Here is a 24,633-nt window from a genome sequence, read left to right on the forward strand (position 1 = left end):
CATTGGTATAAATCACAGGCAAGGGAGTTATTGGTCTGTAAGTGAGAAGAGAATGAGGTCCCGTATCTCCTCAAAGATGTAAACTGTGTATAGTACACAGCAACTGGATAAGCATTAGCTTTGCTACAGTCACTATTGCAGCAGTGCAAATGAAACTCCCCTCCTGGTTCTCCCACCAATGCCACAAGGAGAACCTGGGGATTAAGCATGTATTCCTGCCCATCCCTCCCCTCACTGGCTGTTGCAGCCAGACATCAGGGCCAGTTTGTTGCAACACCAAGAAGTTCTGCAGCCAACTTCTCCCAACTTGTGCCAGCCTACTCAGCCTGGAGTTTGAAGAGCTGGGAGTGGGAAGGAGAATTGTCCCCTTTTCACTACCACCACATGGGGAAATCCACACCTCCAAACCACTGATGACTGCCAGAGGCCACAGGGCAGCCTGCCTGCCACTGACACTCTTGCTGCCAGACAGAAGAGCCTCCATGAGATGCTCTGAGGAAGTATTGTGGGTCATACGTTCCAACGTCAGAAGGACCCACTGTGATTACGTAGTCTGTCCTTCTGTGTGAGGTCATAGATCTCGGCCAGGACTTAATAGATTTGGAGGGTGGGAAAGAGCAGAGTATGGAATTATTTGATAGTGTTTGAGGAGAGGGGTGCATTTTAACAGTCAGGCCCATACAGCTGACTGAGTTGGAAACTTGTAGGGAGCGCCTTGTTAAAATGTTTGCAGCATATCACCATTTCGTTGCAGTAGGCGAAGCGCCTGCCAGTCCCATTTCAAGGAAAGCGAAACAATAAATATTACACAAAGAGAGTTAATTTGCATCCAAACTGTTCTGATAAATGTAAGTTAAATAAACCTCAGGTCAGATGCAGTGGTTTCTGCCAACTTTCATTTAAATAATGGTTAAGTTTGCCACATGCTGCTACTTTGGCATTTGACCTGCAAGAATTTTCTACAACATTCAGCTAAGAATTGGCTGATTTGTCTGCAGATTGTTTTTTAATTCATAACAATATGGTTAAATCAGGGGTGTCCTGGCATTGGTCCTTGTGGCACTCAGTGTTATACGTTGTGACTCTCAAGAATAATTGTGTTAAGAAAATTTGTTCTTGACAATGCATTGAGCTGCCCCCGGCAATGTGTAAACTGAAGTGTTTGAATCCGCCTCATTACTATGGGGAGGTACAATCTCCTTCTGCCTTCCCTGCAGCACCAGGATCAGCTCTGGTGGTAGCCAGGAGTGCTATGAGAAGCTGGTGGCCCTTTAGTTGTTTAGCTGGTCTGCCTGCTCTGTCACAGGGATAGAAGAAAGGATGAGAGAGTAACTGGGTACTCATCTGGTTCCCTGAGAGGCTCTGGGAGCCCCAGGAAGAACAGGATAGGAGCTTAACTGGCTTATCCTGAGCTTGAGGGAGTACCTTACAAAGGATGGCTCCCCTCTTCTTCCCACACAACTACTGAGGGCAGCCCAGGAAAGGGGAAAAGGAGATGAAGCTGAGAACCAACAGCCAGCTATGACTCTTTGATATTCTACTCCAGCTCAAATCCAGGCTAGAGCAGACTGGGAGCTGTTTTAATTTGTGTCAGCTGGCTATCATCCCCTAACGCATCATAAATCAGCTGGGGGCAGCCAGAAATCAGGGCACTCCAGCCTCCTCCCTTACTTGTCCTCAGGTCATCCCCTGGGGCCAGGGGTGGTAGCGAAGGATATATAGGATCCAGCCAACAACCTCCCCCCCCCCCCCCCCGACTGGGGGATTCCCCAGCACTAGGGGTCTTGCAGGTGTTTTCCAGCTCCAGTGCATCATCTCGGTGAGGTGAAAAGAGCAAATGAGGAGAGAAAATCTGCCCCAAAATATTGACTGTGACCTCTTAACCTTTTTGAAATATGTTCGATCCTTAGGCTGAAAAGCACTGGTCCAGTTCAGTGTCCAGTCTCTTCACAGAAAATTGTGAAGAAAAAAATACAACCCCAGCCATTGATTGTTCTCTGTTCTCTCCTGCATAAGGGCAAAGATAATACAAATACTTTTGCTATTCACTTTCCTATGCATTCTATAGGAGGCCTGTTTTCTCTTTCTGTATTTTGGCCCATCTTGTTATCTGGAGGTGAGTTCTGATCATTTCCCCTATTATAAGGCTTCCGCATTGTGATGTTGGCATTGGTTGGAGGAATGGATGTGCACTGCACAGCTAAAACTTTGCTCCCTACTAATGAAATAGTCTGGTTCAGGAAAGTCAGGATCATAGAATCATAGAATATCAGGGTTGGAAGGGACCTCAGAGGGGTCATCTAGTCCAACCCCCTGCTCAAAGCAGGACCAATCCCCAACTAAATCATCCCAGCCAGGGCTTTGTCAAGCCTGGCTTAAAAACCTCTAAGGAAGGAGGTTCTACCACCTCCCTAGGTAACGCATTCCAGTGCTTCACAACCCTCCTCATGAAAAAGTTTTTCCTAATATCCAACCTAAACCTCCCGCACTGCAACTTGAGGCCATTACTCCTTGTCCTGTCATCTGCTACCACAGAGAACAGTCTAGATCTATCCTCTTTGGAACCTCCTTTCAGGTAGTTGAAAGCAGCTATCAAATCCCCCCTCATTCTTCTCTTCCGCAGACTAAACAATCCATTTCCCTCAGCCTCTCCTCATAAGTCATGGGTTCCAGGCCCGTAATCATTTTTGTTGCCCTCCCCTGGACGCTTTCCAATTTTTCCACATTCTTCTTGTAGTGTGGGGCCAAAACTGGATACAGCACTCCAAATGAGGCCTCACCAATGTCGAATAGAGAGGAACGATCGCATCCCTCAATCTGCTGGCAATGCCCCTACTTATACAGTCCAAAATGCCATTAGCTTTCTTGGCAACAGGGGCACACTGTTAACTCATATCCAACTTCTCGTCCACTGTAACCCATAGGTCCTTTTCTGCAGAACTGCTGCCTAGCCATTCGGTCCCTAGTCTGTAGCGGTGCATGGGATTCTTCTGTCCTAAGTGCGGGACTCTGCACTTGTCCTTGTTAAACCTCATCAGATGTGTTTTGGCCCAATCCTCTAATTTGTCTAGGGCCCTCTGTATCCTATCCCTACCATCCAGCGTATCTACCTCTCCTCCCAGTTTAGGGACTAAGGTGAGGCTGACTGGCCTGTACTTCCCCGGATCCTCCTCCTTCTCTTTTTTTAAAGATGGGCACTACATTAGCCCTTTTTCAGTTGTCCTGGACCTCCCCCGATCACCATGGTGTTTTCCAAGATAATGGCCAATGGCTCTGCAATCACATCCGCCAACTCCTTTAGCACTCTCGGATGCAGCGCATCCGGCCCCATAGACTTGTGCTCATCCAGCTTTTCTAAATAGTCCCGAACCACAGAGGGCTGGTCACCTCCTCCCCATGCTGTGCTGCCCAGTACAGCAGTCTGGGAGCTGACCTTGTTTGTGAAGACAGAGGCAAAAAAAGCATTGAGTACATGAGATTTTTCAACAATCTCTATCACTAGGTTTCCTCCCTCATTCAGTAAGGGGCCCACACTTTTCTTGACTTCTTCTTGTTGCTAACATACCTGAAGAAACCCTTCTTGTTACTCTTAACATCTCTTGCTAGCTGCAACTCCAGGTGTGATTTGGCCTTCCTGATTTCACTCCTTCATGCCTGAGCAATATTTTTAAACTCCTCCCTGGTCATTTGTCCAGTTTTCCACTTCTTGTAAGCTTCTTTTTTGTATTTAAGATCAGCAAGGATTTCACTGTTAAGCCAAGCTGGTAACCTGCCATATTTACTATTCTATCTACACATTGGGATGGTTTGTTCCTGTCACCTCAATAAGGATTCTTTAAAATACAGCCAGGTCTCCTGGACTCCTTTCCCCCTCATGTTATTCTCCTGCCCATCAGTTCCCTGAGGGAGTCAAAGTCTGCTTTTCAGAAGTCCAGTGTCCGTATTCTGCTGCTCTCCTTTCTTCCTTGTGTCAGGATCCTGAACTCGACCATTTCATGGTCACTGCCTCCCAGGTGCCCATCCACTTTTGCTTCCCCTACTAATTCTTCCCGGTTTGTGAGCAGCAGGTCCAGAAGAGCTCTGCCCCTAGTTGGTTCCTCCAGCACTTGCACCAGAAAATTGTCCCCTACACTTTCCAAAAACTTCCTGGATTGTCTGTGCACCGCTGTATTGCTCTCCCAGCAGATATCAGGGTGATTGAAGTCTCCCATGAGAACCAGGGCCTGTGATCTAGTAACTTCTGTTAGTTGCCGGAAGAAAGCCACATCCACCTCATCCCCCTGGTCTATAGCAGACTCCCACCATGACATCACTCTTGTTGCTCATACTTCTAAACTTAATCCAGAGACTCTCAGGTTTTTCTGCGGTTTCATACTGGAGCACTGAGCAGTCATACTGCTCTCTTACATACAATGCAACTCCCCCACCTTTTCTGCCCTGCCTGTCCTTCCTGAACAGTTTATATCCATCCATGACAGTATTCCAGTCTTGTGAGTTGTCCCACCAAGTCTCTGTTAGTCCAATCACATCATAATTCCTTGACTGTGGCAGGACTTCCAGTTCTCCCTGCTTTTTTCCCAGGCTTCTTGCATTTTTGAAGACTTTTGCATTGGTACTATTTGATGTTCCTACCGTAGAATCAATTGCTCTTCTTTCAGTTTGGAATCAATTAGGTTAAAAGCACATTTCAGTCGCAAATGGTTTAAGAAATAATGGTACCCCTTTCATCAGTTTTTTTTTTACTATAGATAACAAAATTATAAGCAAAACTCCCATGTGTGATTCACATTTCCTTGACTTCAGATTTTCTTAAGTTAAAAGCTTTTGTTTGATTTATTGAGATGCTTAATACATCAGCATCTCAGCTCTGATGGTATTGTGATTATTAAATCTAGTTGGTACCCAGCTTCCATTGCTGGTTATCATATTTGGCACATCTTCCTGGACCAGGACCTGAACAAAATAACAGTGCAGTCTTTATCCAATAAGTAATTCACTTCCAGGAAAACATTTCCCTTCCTCAGTTTTTTCACAAGTTATTCCAATTAGCATCTGAATACAAGTTCTCTACCCCAACTTATGATCAAAGTTCTGCTCTGCCTTAAATTGGAGGCCTAACATCCTGAGAATCATCCAACATCCTTCCTTGTCTTTGCCTTCCATGTACATTTAAGTGTCAGCCATATTGTTAAATTAGCTCTTTGCAGACTCAACATCCTCTCTCTCTTCTATTGCTAACCTTACTATGCTCTATTCCCTTAGTAAACACTGTACCTTGACATTTTATATCCCTGCTGATTTTCTCACTTCAATCATATTGCTTTTATGTCATATAAATTCTTATAAAAGAATTTTTGCACTGCCATAATAGTGAAAATCTTTTTGAAAGATTCTCAGGTTCTGGATAAAAATTGGTTCCTCACTGGCACACAGGGGCAAGCTCATGGCTGCTTATCATTTTTCTAAAGATTGCCAGTAAATTTTGGGTTGCAAAGATGGTTTGGTGTTAGACTAGCCACATTTCAGGCTACTCTTCAAAGTAGAGATAGGTCCACTCCCATCGTTTAGGCTTGAAGGAGTTTCAGAATCTGAACACAGATTCAAATTTCCTCATTGGCCTGTTTGCCTCCAGTGGGCCATCCTGAAACTCTTAAACTGAACAGCCCTGGAACTTCAGCATTCCAATTTTATAGTTCTTAAGATTCTTCACAAGTCTCAAGAAATATTTAAATAGGTGACTGAATTAATGCAGTATCATGCTACATTATCCATTTTTAAAATACAAATTACCCCAGGTAGCCGTTTAGGAAGTGTAGCTAATGTTCATGGACAATAATTAATTCATAGAAAACTTTGATTTATTCCTCCCAAGAGTAAACATTCTCTTGTTATTTACTGAACCAGAAAGTGTTCAGAAAGTTCTGCCAAATACGGACCTTTGCAACAGTTTTCCCTCACGTAATTTTAGCAGCTGCTATTTCAGTCAGCTGAGATATAGATTATTTCTTTATACCATTTGAAAATTGGGTTTCAAAACTGATTTCAGATGGTACTGCTGTATCATTTCAAAACAGTATCCACTACAATAGTTAGAAATCAGGAAGGGTAAAAAGTAGGGCTGTCAAGCGATAAAAAAAATTTATCTTGATTAGTCGTGCAATTAATTGCACTGTTAAACAATAATAGAATGCCATCTATTTAAATATTTGTGAATGTTTTCTACATTTTCAAATATAATTATTTCAATTACAACACAGAATACAAAGTGTGCAGTGCTCAGTTTATATTTATTTTTATTACAAATATTTGCACTGTAAAAAATAAAAGAAATAATAGTATTTTTCAATTCACCTTGTCAAGGTTCCTTCCCCACTCTGAACGCTAGGGTACAGATGTGGGGACCTGCATGAAAAACCTCCTAAGCTTATCTTTACCAGCTTAGGTCAAAACTTCCCCAAGGTACAAAATATTCCACCCTTTGTCCTTGGATTGGCCGCTACCACCACCAAACAAATACTGGTTACTGGGGAAGAGCTGTTTGGAAACGTCTTTCCCCCCAAAATGCTTCCCAAAACCTTGCCCCCACTTCCTGGACAAGGTTTGGTAAAAAGCCTCACCAATTTGCCTAGGTGACTACAGACCCTTGGATCTTAAGAACAATGCACCCCCCCTTTCCTGGGAAATGTTGGATAAAAAGCCTCACCAATTTGCATAGGTGACCACAGACCTAAACCCTTGGATCTGAGAACAATGAAAAAGCATTCAGTTTTCTTACAAGAAGACTTTTAACAGAAATAGAAGTAAATAGAAGTAAAGAAATCACCTCTGTAAAATCAGGATGGTAGATACCTTACAGGGTAATTAGATTCAAAACATAGAGAATCCCTCTAGGCAAAACCTTAAGTTACAAAAAAGATACACAGACAGAAATAGTTATTCTATTCAGCACAATTCTTTTCTCAGCCATTTAAAGAAATCATAATCTAACACGTACCTCGCTAGATTACTTACTAAAAGTTCTAAGACTCCATTCCTGGTCTATCCCCGGCAGAAAAAACATACAGACAGACAGAGACCCTTTGTTTCTCTCCCTCCTCCCAGCTTTTGAAAGTATCTTGTCTCCTCATTGGTCATTTTGGTCAGGTGCCAGCGAGGTTACCTTTAGCTTCTTAACCCTTTACAGGTGAGAGAAGCTTTCCCCTGGCCAGGAGGGATTTCAAAGGGGTTTACCTTTCCCTTTATATTTATGACACACCTAATACAAGTGCTATATTGCAATCTCTTTATGATAAAAGTTGATCTTACAAATGTAGAATTATGTCCAAAAAAACCTGCATTCAAAAATAAAACAATGTAAAACTTTAGAGCCTACAAGTCTACTCAGTCCTATTTCTTGTTCAGCCAATCGCTCAGACAAACAAGTTTGTTTACATTTTCAGGAGATAATGCTGCCTACTTCTTGTTCATAATGTTACCTGAAAGTGAGAACAGGAGTTCGCATGGCACTGTTGCAGCCAGCATTGCAAGCTATTTACATGCCAGAAGTGCTAAAGATTCACATGTCCCTTCATGCTTCATCCACCATTCCAGAGGACATGGGTCCATGCTGAAGACAGATTCTGCTCAATAACAATCCAAAGCAGAGCTGACCAACACATGTTCATTTTCATCACCTGAGTCAGATGTCACCAGCAGATGGTTGATTTTTTTTTTTTTTTTTTTGGTGGTTCGGGTTTTGTATTTTCTGCATTGGAGAGTTGCTCTTTTAAGACTTCGGAAAACATTCTCCACACCTCATCCCTTTCAGATTTTGGAAGGCACTTAAGATTCTTAAACCTTGGGTCGAGTGCTGGAGCTATCTTTAGAAATCTCAGATTAGTACCTTCTTTGCCTTTTGTCAAATCTGCAGCGAAAGTGTTCTTAAAATGAACAGCATGCTGAGTCATCATCCGAGACTGCTATAACATGGCATATCTGGCAGAATGTGGGTAAAACAGAGCCGGAGACATACAATTTGCCCCCAAGGAGTTCAGTAACAAATTTAATTAATGCATTATTTTTTGAGTGTCATCAGCATGGAAGCATATCCTCTGGAATTGTGGCCGAAGCATGAAGGGGCATATGAATGTTTAGCGTATCTGGCACGTAAATACCTTGCAATGCCAGCTACAAAAGTCCCATGCGAATGCCTGTTCTCACTTTCTGGTGACATTGTAAATAAGAAGCAAGCAGCAGTATCTCCCGTAAATGTAAACAAACTTGTTTGTCTTAGCAATTGGTTGAACAAGAAGTAGGACTGAGTGGCATTGTAGGCTCTAAAGTTTTGCATTGTTTTGGTTTTTAGTGAAGTTACGTAACAAAAAAAAATCTTCATTTGCAAGTTTCACTTTCACCACACAGAGATTGTACTTGTATGAGGTGAACTGAAAAATACTATTTCTTTTATCATTTTTCATTGCAAATATTTGTAATAAATAATAATAATGTAAAGTGAGCAGTGTACACTTTGTATTCTGTATTGTAATTGAAATCAATATATTTGAAAATGTAGAAAAACATCCAAAAATATTTAATAACTTTCAATTGGTATTCTATTGTTTAACAGTACGATTAAAACTGCGATGAATCGCGATTAATTCTTGAAATCACGATTAATTTTTTTGAGTTAATCACGTGAGTTAACTGCGATTAATCAACAGCCGTAGTAAAAAGCAAGAAGGTAAACCGAACTGAATGATTTTTCTCTTCTGATCATGCAGTCTCAGAGAGCTAGAAACAAATGTGTTAAGCCAGTAAAAGGCTGGGATTGACATCGGGATGCTGGCTCTTCAAAGAATGCTTCTATGACCCTGTGTACACTAGGGAAAAATTTGGTTTGTTTTTTTTTAAGTTTCCCACTGCAGTGAAACATTAGTTGAGTTTTACCTGTGTTAACAACATTGCAAACTCCATGTTAAATGGGTTGCAGGTCACCATCATCATTTAAAGTACCATTTTGATTGGACCTACACATTTAACACTTCTTAGAGCAAGTCTAATTGTCATGAGTCTTAAAACGGTGGCAGCAGACTCTGACCTATATACACTGAAGTTGAAGCAGTGTTTCAAATGATTTCCCATCATTTTTAAGGGTACATCTACACTTCAAGCTAGGGGTATGATTCCCATCTTTAGGAGCTAGTGTGTTAAAATAGAGTGTAGGGTGGCAGCACATGCAGCAGGAGGGGTTAGCCACCTCAAGTATATGCCCATCCAAGTCCATAGGTACATGTCTCTTGTGTAGAGAAGGCCTGTATTCTACTGCCATAACATATCAGAGAATAACAACATAAGCTGTTGTGGCAATCCAGCACAAAATACCTATAGGTCAGCTAGTCAGATCTCCTTTATCAGAGGACTTTTACTTGGCCATAGAAAAAACTAATAAATCAAAACATACCAAATATTCCCCCCCAGCTCAGGGTTTCTCACCCAGATACGAAGCCAAGCGTTAAGAGAACAACTTAAAGAAATATTTAAGCAGGTGACTAAATTAATGCAGCATCATGCTACGTTATCCATTTTTAAAACACAAATACAAATTCTTGGAGGGAGTCTCTTTTCTAGGAAGCTGCTTTTATGGCCCCTCCATGGAGGGTGTGTTAGCCTGAGTTGCTGTTAACTCCTCATTTGCCAAGAACTGGGTGGAGTCTCTGCAGTCTGTCACAGTCAGCAAAACAATTAAGTACCAACTTCAGCTGTGAACAGGGTCTCATGTACGAGATTACACAGCCACATACATTGCTACATTATCACGGATTAGTTTTAAAATTGCCCAACATTTGTGCACAAGATCTAAGCTGTCCTCTAAAAATAAACTAAGTCTTTTGCCCTGTGTGGCTGCAAAGAACCTGAAAAAAACTGACAGGTGCATGCTGTGATGTCTGCAGACAACATTAGCTCAGAGAAGTGCGAGTTGCTCCCATTTCAATTGGATGATCACATTGAAGACTGACAGTTTAAACATCAGTGTTCACTATCTCAAAAATTAAGCAAGTATCTTTAGCTTGCTTTCTTTAGCTTGCTATCTTTAGCCCTGCTGACAGGGCTGAGGGGGCAGCTAGCTTCTGTCAAGGGCTGCTAGGTGGGGAGCAGGGAATGCAAATTGCCCAACACCCTTAATTGCTGCCCTAAAGAGGGAGAGAAAAAGAGGCTACATCGCTGTGCCAGGGCAGACCTGCAAAGTCTCCCATATTGACGTGAGACTCCTGCAGACAACATTAGCTCAGAGAAGTGCGAGTTGCTCCCATTTCAATTGGATGATCACATTGAAGACTGACAGTTTAAACATCAGTGTTCACTATCTCAAAAATTAAGCAAGTATCTTTAGCTTGCTTTCTTTAGCTTGCTATCTTTAGCCCTGCTGACAGGGCTGAGGGGGCAGCTAGCTTCTGTCAAGGGCTGCTAGGTGGGGAGCAGGGAATGCAAATTGCCCAACACCCTTAATTGCTGCCCTAAAGAGGGAGAGAAAAAGAGGCTACATCGCTGTGCCAGGGCAGACCTGCAAAGTCTCCCATATTGACGTGAGACTCTTGCTTATGGCTACCGGCTACGCTGCTTCTGACCCAAATTGCAGAGCTGTGGAGTAGTAACCAAGGTGTTCTAGGGCTCCTTGCTCAGTTAGAGCTTGTCCTAGGTGTGGTCTGTATGTCCTAGGTGTGGTCTGTATGGTTACAGTCTTCTAGGACTCTAATCAGAGAGGTCCCACGAAAAGTGTTGTCCCACAATCCACCCATGGCTAGAGGGTAGAAACCTCCTGAATTTTCACTGCATATTTGATTTTCAATTTAATTTTTTTTTCACTAAAACATTCCTCGAAAAATTTAAACTGAAAATCTTCAAGGAAAGTTTTAGGTTTTTTGACCAGCCTCTACCCAGGGCCATAGAGCTACGTGTACAGTGGTGGTACTGTAGAGGGTTGCTTTAGCCAGAGCCCTGGAGCCCACGGACTGGTTATGAACCAGAATAAATAAAAATAATGATTGTTTTAAAAATCAAACAGTTTTTTTTAAATTGGCCTTGATTTTTTTTTAACTTATTTTTAAACAGAGATGTGTCTCGAGCGCAACTCCCCTGCACCACTGCAGGAGGAGTGCTCAGCTCTAGTGGGATCTGGGCCATGAGAAAGGCACTCTAAGGCAGTGAGCCGCAGGTTGCCCACCACTGCTCTAAGGAGATGCAAGCGGCTTGCGCAGACTGCAAGGTAGCTTCTCCAGACAACTCAGGTTGGATTTGCCTCCATCCTAGTGAAATCCTTGTGTGTTAGATTCTAATGTTGTTCACACTGAAGAATACTTAGATTAGATTTACTGTCATTGCCCTGCTTAATGGCAGAGAGAACACAAAGCTATTGGACTGGAAACCTTATCAGCACAATGATCTTTTTGTGAAATAATTTATCAAACATTTGTTTGTTTGTGTGATCACCCACTGATATTTGTCCTGATTAAGGAAGGATAGTAAATAACACGTTTCCCCCACTCACAATAGCCAAATCTACAAAATCAAGATGTTCTAGGAAGTTGTCTGCAATTGTTTTGGGGAGAGGAAAAGGGTTGTCATTTATGTAAATGAACTAATATATATTAATCAAATGTAGAAATTAAGGCATTGAGAGTCAAGTGCCTAACATCTCTGCATTTCCCAGAGAGAGGCTGCATATGGCCTTGACAGCTATTCCAGTACCAAAATTTGGATCCAAAAGAACAGAACTGCTGCTCATGTCTTCCTGCAAGCCATTCTCCCCGGCTGAAAAAACTTCTGCTTTCCCCTTTTAATTTACTCAATGCAGCTACTCAATATCAGTACAAAAATCTTTAACACAACCAAAATGTAAGGTTTGGGGACAGTATAAAGTAAACGCAACTGAGAATACTGTGCTGATTCGGAGGAGCCAGGGGGCAGTGAGTGGGAGAGAGGAGGATGAGTGGGGCACTGCTGCATAATTCTGTGGTTCTTGCCATGAATGGAACATGGGGTCTTGCATGGATCCTTAATTACCACTTTGTACCCCATTGGACCTTTAAGAGGTACTGAAGCCCAGCATTTATTATGAATATTCTGCATTTTACTGCCCACACAAGATGCTGGCTTGTTAGCCCTGAAGACTTTGGGCAGGTCTACCCTACAGGGCTAAGTCAACCTAAGTTACTCCACGTAGCTGGAGTCGATGTACCTTAGGTCGACTTATTGTGGTGTCTGCACCATGCTGGATTGACGGGAGAAACTCTCCTGTCGACTTACCTTATGCTTCTTGTTCTGATGAAGCACCGGAGTTGATGAGAAAGCAATTGGTGATTGATTTAGCGGGTCTTCACTAGACCTGCTAAATCAACCCCCGGTGGATTGATCACTGTGTGTCGATCCCCTGGTAAGTGGAGATAATGCCTGTGTTTTCCACAGTCCAGAAATAGCATGGACAATACCAGTGTAAGCGCCTCCCTGCTGCCTTTCCATGACCGAGAGATACTACTACTTGAGAGAACAGCTCAGTTTCCAGGCTCATTAAGTAACTAGCCTCTTTTTGAGACTCAAGAAGTAATTCAATTAGTGACCGCTGTGGACATGGTGGTTTTCATGACTGTCACATGCCCACTGGGAGCTGGACAGACCAACTCATTTGGCAAAGGTAGGACAACTCCTTAATAAGTGATGACTGAAGCAAATGATACAATGGTTTGTTAGCTGGTCCATTTCAGGAATTCACTTTTTTTTCCCTCTTCTTGAAATGGGGATATCAAGATGCTCAGTCATTTGAGCAAATCCAGTTCCCTGCACATTCTTATAAGGAAGGTACCACACCTGGAATACATTTAAAAGAGGGGTTGGCTGGCTAGCTGAGACATTTTTGCTTCAGGATCTGTTTTTACTTACAGTGCTCATTGATTTGGAGTTGAGCAGAATTAGTAGTAAAACTTAAAGAAGAAAATGGAAGATTGTGTTGTTTGTTTGCTTTCACTTTTTAAAGAAGAAAACTTTCAGTGAGTAATTTTTGGAGATGTTGCCAAGATGAAAGTCTCCTAAGTACAGGTCTAGGCTAGCTCAGATTCATCGGCTACCTTTCTTATTCTAAACGGTGTTCAATAAGGAAAAGACAGAACTGTTCTTCATGTCAGGTGTTAGGACATTCCGCCTGAAAACAAATAAACTCTCTGTGAGTTATGAAGCATCTGAAAGAAGGTCAACCATTGAAATGCATCCTCTGAAGAGATCGTCACAACTGGAGAAGATGTCAGAGCGGGATAGCCTTTGGAAGATTTACTTATTTATAAAGGAAATTCAGTCTGGCACTTTTATAGAGCTTGAAATTAATTAATTAAAACACAAAAAGGGGTTAGTCTATGGGAAGACCAGAGTATATGTACATTGCATACAAGGAATATGAACCCTGACTGGAATATATGGATTTTGAGAACTGTTTCCGCTGGTGCACCTTTAATAAGTGTTATCCCAGAGAATGAGGGAAATAAAGTTAGATGATAGACTTACTGTGTAGCTGGCCCAAGAGTGTCTTAATGTCTATTAAAATGGTTCACTGTAGAACAAATAATGAAAGAATTCATCTGCTAACCCTTCAGGTCAGTGGTAATTCATTATCAACACAGAGCCATCACTGAACTGGGAAACAAGGGTCAGGTGTCCATGCTGATTCTTTAAATTGCTAGCATTCTGATACCATTTACTGTGAGATTTTTTTTAACCCACTTGTGGTTAAGAGGGAGATTGCTCATTTCTTTGATGATCTTCTTGGGGTATGTTCCCAGACCTCTTGTTCAATGTGCTCTCTCTTGCGGGAAATAGTAAGGAAAGGGATGCAGTGTTATCACTATGTAGATGACAACCATCTCTTCATTCTTTCATTTGATCCAGCTGGTACAGTATCAGACTTACCAGAACCTGGCTGATATGGTGACTTGGATGTGAGCAAAGTGGAAGTATTTCAATCTAGACAAAACAGAGGTTGGGGGGAAAGACGTGGAGGAATATGATAACTGCCTCAGTTAATGAGGGGCCTTTGCCCATTCTTTGTCTGAGAGCTTTTAAATTTTGGGTTGCTTTCTAACCCTGGACAACTCTTTGAATCCCAGCTGACACCCTTTTTTTCAGTCCACATCAGAAAAGGCAATCACTTTTTTTCCTAGCTAGACCTTGATAATTACCCACCCCTTTAATAAATGCATTCAGATTATTGCAATACAGTCTGCGAGGCTAGTCTTATAGGTATCTGAGAACTCCACATATGGTGCAGAATGTGGTAGATAAGTTCATGGAGGATAGGTCTATCAATGGTTATTAGCCAGGATGGGCAGAGATGGTGTCCCTAGCCTCTGTTTGCCAGAAGCTGGTGTAACACCAACAAACCTCGGTCGTCGGCGGGCGGGATCAAACCTGAGATATCTGGAGCTAAATGCATGAGCCTCTACTGCATTAGCTAAAAGCCAACTGCCTGTTAGCTAAGGCTGTAGAGCAGACTCATAATCTCTCTCTAAGTGGGCTCAGTGCCACTAGATGGGACAGAACACCACACCCAGGAGGTGTGTGGGTTACATTGGGAATGAGCGACAGGGGATGGATCACTTGATGATTACCTGTTCTGTCTGCCTCTGGGGCACTTGGTATGGGGCACTGTCAGAAGACAGGAAAGTGGGCTAGATGGACCTTTGCCTGACCCAGTATGGCCGCTCTTATGTTGTCTGCTCAGCTGGCAGAGACCATGCAACAACAGTTGCCTGTTGGTCTCTAAGTGCAACTCAGGATGTTCACATTAATATATAAACACCTATGTGGCTGAGACAGTCCCATCGCAACAATTGAGGTCACCTTGTATGAATCAGCCTTTCTCTGCATGTCTGCAGTGTCCTCTGTGAAAGAGTCTGCCTGCAGGACATCTGTAAATTTAATCTCACCTCACTCCCCAGCAATGGGCTTAGGATGTAAGGTGTTGTTAGTAATTTGATTTTGGAAGGGACCACAGCTGAAACTTTGGATACTGGGAAGGGAGTGAATTTCTTCTCTTCCTCCTTTTGGGTAGAGGCAGAAGTTTCTAAATTTGGAGGAGGCGTGGGGGGTTAAATTTCTTGTCCCTCACCTCAGGAGTCCTTGATAGCAACCAGCTGCTTGAAAATCCACTGACTTTGAGGAGCCAAGACAGGTAAGCACATTAGTTCAACACTTCTGCTAAACAAGCTAGACAAGGTGGGCAAGATATTTGTTACTGGAATTCAGTCCAATAGAAGATATTACCTCACTCACCTTGTCTCTCTCATATCCTGGGACACACGGCTACAACAACAGTGCAAATGAAAAAGTTTATGTTGGCAGCTGAACCTTACAGCCACTGAGATGATTTGAGTCATTCACAGCTCTGGAGCTAGTGTTTCAAGCAGTTGGGACTGCATGTTTTAAGTTTGGTTCACATTCTGGGAGCAATGGAGGCTAGAAGTTGAGGCCTTGTCTGCACACTGTAAAGCTGCACGACTTTTACTAAAGCTGTTATTTCTTTGCCTATTTAGTTAAACTGGTGCAAAGGCTTTTATTTTAGTTTAAACCAGACTTATTTCTATAGCTGGTCAGAAAATGGTTTATTTTCTGCAGAAAGTTTTGACTACCCAAAACCAAATTCTGGGTCTGTCAGAGTTTTCAGGATAAAACTGGCTTTTTTTCCCTACTGAAAAACCAAACACAACTTTGTTTATTTGCTTTCGGCCAGAAGCCAACAAGTTTTCAGCTGATTCCCCCCCCCGTCCCCCTTTTTCAGGTTTTGGTTTTCCAATTAGAAAAAAAATTCAAAATTTTGAGGAAAAAAGAGACTTTCGTGAATTGTTGTAAATCCAAAACCCAATTTTCTGTCAGAAAGAAGTTGACAAAGATTTTCAACCAGTTCTCTTTATTTGGATTTAACTTAAGTCAATTAGGAATCTGTTTAAACTAAACCAAAATAGGCCCATCTTAAACCAAAACAAGATTGTCCACAGACTGGTTTTCAGTGGATAGTTAAATTGGTTTAAAGCCCAATGTAATTTAAACTGTTACGACTTTCTCATATAGAAAAGGACTAAAGATTTGCCCATACTGGAGCCTTTTCAAACAGTGTAATACCTAGCTTTCTAGAGTGCTTTTTCATCCATAGCTTTCAAGTGCTTTACAAAGGAGGTCAGTAAGATCGTCCCCATTTAACAGATAAGGAAACTGAGGCAGATGGAGAAAAATGACCTGTCAAAGGTCACTGAGCAAAGCAGTTGCTGAGCTGGTAACTGACCCCTGGTGTCTTGGGTTCCAGGCCAGTGCTTCGTCTAGTAGGCCACACTGCCTCTCCTACACCAATCAGCATAGCACTTGTGGAAACCCCTTGTGTAGACAGACTGCACTTATGTAAAAAGGGACTAGTGCTCATTCCGCTTGCCTTGCTTTCAAATGTACAGCTCCCATTGACTTCGGTGGGAACCAGGGTTACTCAGCACCTCTGAAAATCCAGGGTATCATGGGCCTGTTTAATACAATGGGAGATTTGCCATTGACTTCAGTAGGGCCAGGAGTTCACTCCAACGTTGTCTACTTGGTTGCTTAAGTATAGATTTATGAGCCTAACGTTAGGTACTCAGGTTTGAAAAATTTTGTCCTAGTTTTATTTTCAAATAAAATTTAGATTCTGCACTAAGAAAAGGAGTACTTGTGGCACCTTAGAGACTAACCAATTTATTTGAGCATGAGCATGAGATTCTGCACTGCCGCTTTAAGTCAATTGTACTACAATTTATTTGTCCCCCATATCCTTCTAGTGAATACATGTACCTGTGTACAGTACAAACTTCAGTAAGGATAATTAATCTTTCCAAAATCCATCAGAAAAGTTAAGCAACTATCTCCATTTTACAGCTAGAAACCAATACAAAAGCTCGTTTCATTACGATCACCGAGTAATGGACCCTGAGATCAAGTCACTGGAGGAAGCAGACTTCTACATTACGAATAAAAGATTAAATACACAGAGGAGTCTTGCATGTTTTGTTGATTTCACTATAGTGTAGAGTTAATGTAGCTTCAAATCTCACAATACAGAGATTCTTGATAAGAGGTAGAAGCTTTGGCAGCTGTTTGAGTGATTAAAAGACTCCAATATAACACAAAAGTAGCCTTGCATTTCGGAAAGCTCTGACAGTATTGGAGTTCACTATTCAATTGTTGCACCCCGTAGTGACACGTTACCTCTTTGTGTTGCAGCGGATCCTCAAGACACTCCAGCTGCAGTCACAAGGACTACTCCAAAAAGTCTAATCCCACTTTTGCCATTTGCCTTTTCAGCTTTTACCTTTGCTCCACTTGCAGGTTCCTATCCTAGGTATTAACAAGAGTTCCACCGCTGCCATGGAAAGCATGGCACGATAACTGTATGCTTCTACCATTCAGATTACAGAGAATGTAAAAACATGGGGCTCCCAGCGCTTCTCCTTTTGAACAGAAGGATGCAGACAAATATGCACCCTGGACTCAACTACCAGCTGTTATGTGACAGTACAACTTACAACCTTTCGTAAAGCACATATAATTAAGTCCATGCACTAGTCAAATTTATTTGCCCATCCCCATGAAGCCACCCCTCCTTATTTGGCAAGCCATAAAATAAAATTCAATAAAATTTTCAAAAGTATGGAAGTCCTCTTTTCAAAAGTGATTTAGGAGCCTAAGTCTCATTGTGAGTCAACAGGACTTAGGTTCTTAAGTGTCTTGGAAATTTGTGCCTTCAGAACTTACGAGGCTCCTAAACTGCTTTTTAGAAAAGTTTACCCTAGAGCAATAAGGAATATCTCAAGACTTTCATTTGTAGCCTCGAGGACCCTCAGCTAAATGAATGGCTTATTAGAATTGGATGATCTTACATTAGAGAGGGAGCTGATTGTGTTACTGTTAGATCCACATTCCAGGATAACTAGCACCCCTTAGTGTAGCTGAGAAGCAATGGGACTCAGAACAGCTTCTGCCACAACTCTGCTACTTTTATATCGAGAGCAATTATCAAAACAGTCAGACACTGCCTGCCTCATAGCATGCAGCCTCATCACCCACAATAACATAGCACCAATATAGAGATTCACTTAGCTTCACCTCATCAAAAATGCAGGTGCTGAGGCCATTTTCTGTTTACCAATGAGTGCCCTGTATGGGATGAGCATAGCAATGTCTGAGATCACCAGCCACCTAGCTACTTGACAGCAACCCTTGAGGTGCTATCAGCCCGAGACTGATCAGACCACATTATCTGCTTTACCACCCATCACTGCCAATTAGCACATCTTGATCCTGCTTCTAATAAACACTGGTGCCATATTATCTCTACTCAGAGTACTTATGTGCAACACTTTTGGAAATTCCCACTCAGCATATCCTTGGTTTCACTGGAAAACTATGGCAAAGGTCCAGTTAAAGTCACAGGAGACTTTCAGCTACCAGTCAAATTTAAAGCAGTGACTGCCAACATATTGTTTGCCCTTTATAATGACCTCCCATAGTACTACCTTTCTCAGGACTGACTTGTCTACAGTTCTCATGTTTTAGCCAAAAATTAGTCCTGCTGACATTTACCTCCCTAATCCCGTCTCCCAAGAAATGAGGCCTCACCCATGTTCGATTGCTCATGCCAAGCCAGGGCTACACAACTATCCTCTAGGACCTAGGTTGCTTTGTGATACACAGTTACAATTTGCTTTGTGATACACTACAGCATCAGCTGTATCACTGTTCTTAGCTACAGCTGAACTCGGTTCCGCTAGATGTACAACTTACTTATGCAAACATAACTCTCTTTATCTTGTTCCCCAAACCACCTCTATTTGTCTGTTCATCCAACTGTTGTGTGCATCGTGTTCATAATCCTAGACTGTGAGATCGTGGGGAAGCGGCAGTCACTGTTTTACTCATTGCAAAGTGTCCTACACACACGGGCTCTGATCTGTGATGGGTCCTCCAGGTGCCATGGCAATATAAATAATATATAAATGACCTCTAATAAGGAATCCTCTAGCATTCTGAACTCATTACTGCAGAGCTTCAAGGATTTGACATTATCACTGTAATTCAAACTGTGTTTTGTCTTTTCAAATCTGGTAATGGGGAAAAAATAAGTGAATACAATTTGGGATTGAAATGAGGCAAAATGGGGGGTTGGGAAGGCCTGAGTGGGTATAGAGATGTCTCTCAGAGATGTGGGTTGATGTGAAGTGAGGTTGAGAGATGAGAATGGGAAAATGAGGGTAAAATCTGGAAGTTGATGGAAGGAGGTAAACAATAAGGCCTATATTTTCAGTGTCTAGTGATTTGGTGTACCCAACCAGCTTGGTTTGCAAAAAGTACTGAGCATCTGCCCTCTGAAAGCCAGACCCTTTCAAGGTGTCTGAAATTGGGGCGCTCAGAAATACTGGTTACCTTTTGAAAATGTAGGGTTAAAATCCAGAAAAAGAAAGAGGAAGGAGAAAAGGAGTTAGAGAAAAGCAGTTAACACAAGAAGAATGTGAGGTAATATCTTTTATTAGACCCAACTTCTGTTGGTGAAAGAGACAACCTTTCAAAATAAGAAATAAGACATAATAGAAGGAAAGAAACTGGAATTAATAGAAAAATTAGAGGAGGAAGCTCAAATGAGACATTAGTTACAGTTTAAAAATTGTAAATAGAAAATAGAATGCTGAAAAGTTACAATAAAGTGTTCATGTGTCTAAATCCACACCCCCACACACACACTATGATTGTGCGAAAGGTTTCACTGCCTCTTCTGGCAATGGGAAAGGGGTGTTAGTGGGCGGTGTTAGTTCCGTTCTGATGTAAGAACGTTTAAAATGATTTGAACAAGAGAGGACAAGGATTGTTAATAAAATTTGCAGTTGACACTAAATTAGAGGCATTTGCAAAATATGAGCAAGAACAGAGACATAAAATTAAGTGAAAAACATGAACAGAAAAAGTAAGATTCAGCTTGGAAAAATGCAAATATATATACATTTGGTGAGAAACCCGATAAAGAGCAATGCTAAAGAAGAGTGAAAAGCAAATCAGCCATGAGCAGAGAAATAACATCCAGTATTTGTACTCCCACAGCTGGAGTGTTTCATTTCATTTTAGTCACCTCCTTACCAGCAACAAAAATGACAGTGTTGAGAGGGGTGACCTATGAAGAACGACTAAAAGACCTTCCTTCACACAGGTTGTTTAGCAAGAATGAGCCAACTCTGCATGTGTCCAAAAGGCTGAAAACTATTTGAGAAAGGCAGAGGCAGAGCTGCAATTTGGCCCCTCTGAAGCCTGTGTCTATGGCTCCTATTTGATTTGGGGGAACTCAGAATGTGAGAGAACATCAGTTTTCATTAATAAAAGTTAAATTTCCAGCTCTCTTCCTTGCAAGGATAGCCTTGAAACTGTGAACTGATTGTTAGGGACCCAGGTTTTTTCACTGTTCTTTCCCTGAAGATCACAAGTCATTTGGTTCCTTCTTGACACCAGTCCCCCAGGGCTGGCTTTCTGGGGTCACAAGTCCCTCAGCTTTTGGGAAGACCAGGGATTAGTTTGCAACTTTGCTAGGGCAACACTGATTAGGGTGTTGGTACTGTCACTAAGGGTATGCCTGCACAGGAGCTGGAAGGTGTAATCTGCAGTTTAAGGAGAAATACCCACACTAGCTCTGATCAAGATAACATGCTAAAAATTGAAGTGAAGCCACAATAGCTAGGTTCCTTAGTACACATCTGGGGTCTTGGGGCAACTAGCCCCTCCCACTGTGGTTACACTCCTATTTGAGCTAACCTGGATATGTCCCTCCAGATGGAAATTATACCTGCAGCTTCAAGTGTAGATGGACCTAAGTCTGCCACAAATTCCTTCCTGGCGGCTGCTGGCAGCTGAACTGGGTGCTGTACTGAACAGGCAGTGTGACCAACGAGGTCTAGTGCATAGGTGTGAGACTGAGAAAGGGGACTCCTCTACTCCCCTCCCTGCTCTGACACAGCTGATTTTGGTCCTGGTCAACTCACAACCTTTCTACCATGGCTTCCCCTTCTGTTCAAGGAGAATAATACTTAACCATCACAAACCTCTGGCGATGTAGGTGGTGGTAGTTTCTAAAGCATTGTGTGTGTGCTAAGATGCACAGTAATGTGCATACTGCCATTCAGTGGCTGGGGGCCCCATCCAGGTTCCTGCTCCCCCTAGGTTATCTGAAGAGTTATCTCTTGGATCTGAATCCCCGACAAATAAGCAATTGAATCAATGTTACTGTGTATAAAAACATGCCAAGCAAGGTCTTTATGAAACCTTGTAATGACCAAGCAGGGCAGTGGTCAGCCAGGCAGGGGTTGCTTCCCCAACCAGACAAGACTAATTCAAAGCACCTAGCATTGTACAACCCAGGTGGTTCAAATGATGGACCATTAAGGTTAATGGGAAAACAATGAGACATCCCAGCTAGGATTTCCCCACCTTCAAAAACCATGAGTCCCTATGCTACGGGGGGCTTTTTAAAAGTATGCTTGAAACTGAAGTCTTCACCCAGAACCCAAGGGACAGTCTCAAAGGCAGAAGGCCATCCATGTATGCTGGGAAACTGTTCAAAGGCAATTGGTAATTTGTATTAAAAAAGGGACTTTGTCTGATGCAGAAGTGCAAAGCTAGAAGTTGCATCTTTGTTTGTTTTCTATGTAACTTTCTATGCTTTCCCTTACCAATTCATCTTTGAATGTGTGAGTTTTGTTTGTGTGATTTTTCTATTAAATAAAGCTTTTATTTATTTTTACCCCAGATGGGGTCTCCGTTGTGCAAACTGTATGGAGTGTGTGTGCCAAAGTGAACTGATAACTGACGGCTGGTTTCACTACTTCAGGGGTGACGAACCAGAGGAGAAAAGACCAAGTGTCTGGTAGTATCGTGGGGTAGATGGTTTGGGGAGACTTGGGACCAGAAAGGTTATTGGGGTCACACTGCAAGGAGTAATTAGGCTAGTGGAAGCCAGAGTGAGACTTCTATGTTTGTGTTGTGGCTATTGACGTGAGGGCTGCGAGCCACAGCAGCACAGCATTAAGGAGCCCAGAGTTACAAAGCAGGCACTGACAGAACCTCTCATGGGTCTGGGTGATCCCAAAAATGTCACAGCAACTATCCAGAACCCCCTTTTCATCTTCAGCAGGAGAACAAGGGCTGAGCTCTGGACCTAAAGATTCCCTCAGAACGTATTGTCATGTGAAATGAGTCAGTTAAATGTGGGGTGTATCCTATAAAGCCATTTTCCTAAACCTTCCCACAATTCCTCAGGCCAGTCCTGTGCCCAGTGGTGTGATTATAATAATAGGAATTGGTTCCATAGGATGAGGAAGAGAGGTTTTTTCCCTATGGGCCCACCCACAGAAAAGCAAAGATAGCTCTTGGGAGAAGAATTATTTGAGGCACAAAGAACAAGTAGGCGAAATTAAGAATGGAAAAATGTAGGCTGCATGAGAATAAGATTCTTGACATCTATTATGTTGTGGTGTAAACTCCCTGGAGGATGAGAGAGAAATATCATTACTTGAGACATTTATAAGTAGAATGCACAAAGCACAAGAAACTGTATTAGAAAATCATCCTCTATTGGAAGAAACAAACTGGATGAAAATTGGTCTTCTCAATCTCTATCCATGATTCTTACAAACTGTTTGCTTGGATTCAGGATAGGGTAAGGTTTGGTACCTGCTATGGCAATCTTGTACATGTCAGAAGGATAAACAAAATAGCACTGAAAATTTTAGGGAAGAGGGTTTTTGGAAGTTAAAAATTCCTAGAGTTAATAAAAACAATACATTTTGTTTGAAATATAGGAGCAAACCGATTTTACCCTTTTGATCCTAGCAACTCACAACTGTTATCTGAAATATAAAATGAATACGCTGTGAGATTTTTTTTTTTAAGGTTGTGAGGGGCTATATGGTAAATATGCAGGAGAACTATTTTGTAAAAGATCTCAAGACCAGGCACATGAGACCTGGGGTCTCATGAGAGTGAAGATTGTGCACAATGTTAAGCAAGTAGGAGCACCTCAATCCAGTGATTTGCTAACAATTATAGAGTGCTATAAGATACCACAATATTTCTTTATATCTAGAGTAAGAAATGATGGAACTTATCAATCAAACAGCCATTGCTTGGAACTGCAAAATTCATTTCCTTTCAGGACTTCCCTAAACTGAACTGAGTCTGGGAGGCTCTCAGTTGTGTACTGTGCCCTAAGGGAAATGGATCTCATGGGACAAGGCAAGTTTGAAGTGGAGGAAGTTGGAAACTTTCTGTAATGAAAAGATTAGATGTTTGGAGGCGCTTCAGTGCGAGGATTATAGAGTATGTTTCCTTAATACATAGTTCAGAAGAGACTTTCCTTATCACAGAGCACACAGATAAATATCTGAGGGTCGCTTTCTCCTCCTTCCCATTTGACAACCTTCTGATGGCCTGATTTCTGACTACATCAAAGATGGACAGAAAAATACAGACTTTCTTGTTGTCAGAAATATCAGATCATTAAAAATATGGAGTGTAAATAGTTAAAGAGGGCCATGCAGCTAATGGATATTGTGGAAAAGGGCATGTAGAATTCTAGAGACCTATAAGTTGCAAGTTTTGCCATGACTCCTTAGGAACTTCTTAACCCTTGAAAGTATCCCCCTCCTCAGTATCCTACAGTACAGAGGACTAATACAGTTGTCCTGAGTATCCAAATCCCCTCTTCCTCTATGGTCCAGATCTCCTTCCTCTTCAAAATGAGATCTCACTCATCCTCTGACAACTATGAGCATTTAAGATGGGCATCCCCTGAGCTGGCCAGAAGCCCCATGGTTCCCATCTCACCTGCCTTTCCCTGGAGTACATACCAAATGCTGACTACCCACTCTCCTGCTGGCTTGCTGTGGAAGGGGTGTCATATCACAGGACCATAGCAGTGCAAATATAACACAACTTTGTCCCATAGAATTAATTGGGAAAAGTAACAGTGGGATTGCCTCCCTTTCCATAGACAGACAAACTCCTTGGCATGCAGAACGTACAGCCATGAAAACAGACTGGGGAATAAATGTAGGAAAGGCTGAGAGAAAGATGGTGTTCATAGCTGACTATTGCTGTACATTAGTATACTCTAGTGTCTTTGTTCCTAAGGCGTTTCAATTAAATCTGGAATACAGCATCATATCAGGTTACAAGATAAACCAAATAAAAAACAGAAGCCATGCTAAATAGGACACCTTCTGGGGAAGTTTAGAAAATTAGCTGTGCTAACAGAATAAAGAATCTGCTACCTAGGAGTAATGCACTGCAGACAAACAAAATGGATGCAGAAGGAAAGAGAAGTTGCTTGCTGTGGGGCATTCTGGTCCATTGGATCTGGACTGAGCTAAGCTTCAGGAAACCTGAGTTCTGGTGCTGCCTCTGACCTGCTATGTGGCCTTGAGTAAATCCACTTAGTTTCTGGGCTCTTGTTTCTCCTGCACACCCTTTGTCACTCTTGTCTATTTAGATTGTAAGCTCTCTGGAACAGGAACTTTCTCTTACTGGGTTTTTGTACAGTACTAGCATAATGGAACCCTGATT

The 24,633-nt window shown here is 42.1% G+C and overlaps 1 protein-coding gene across 6 annotated transcripts in view; it reads left to right on the forward strand.

Moving 5' to 3' along the window:
• The window catches only part of DIP2C (disco interacting protein 2 homolog C), a 485,782-nt gene that overhangs the window by 297,149 nt on the left and 164,000 nt on the right, over positions 1–24,633 (forward strand). The gene's annotated exons all lie outside the window — the stretch shown is intronic.

Source organism: Lepidochelys olivacea (assembly GCF_965140295.1).
Source record: "Lepidochelys olivacea isolate rLepOli2 genome assembly, chromosome: 2".
Taxonomy (NCBI): domain Eukaryota; kingdom Metazoa; phylum Chordata; order Testudines; family Cheloniidae; genus Lepidochelys; species Lepidochelys olivacea.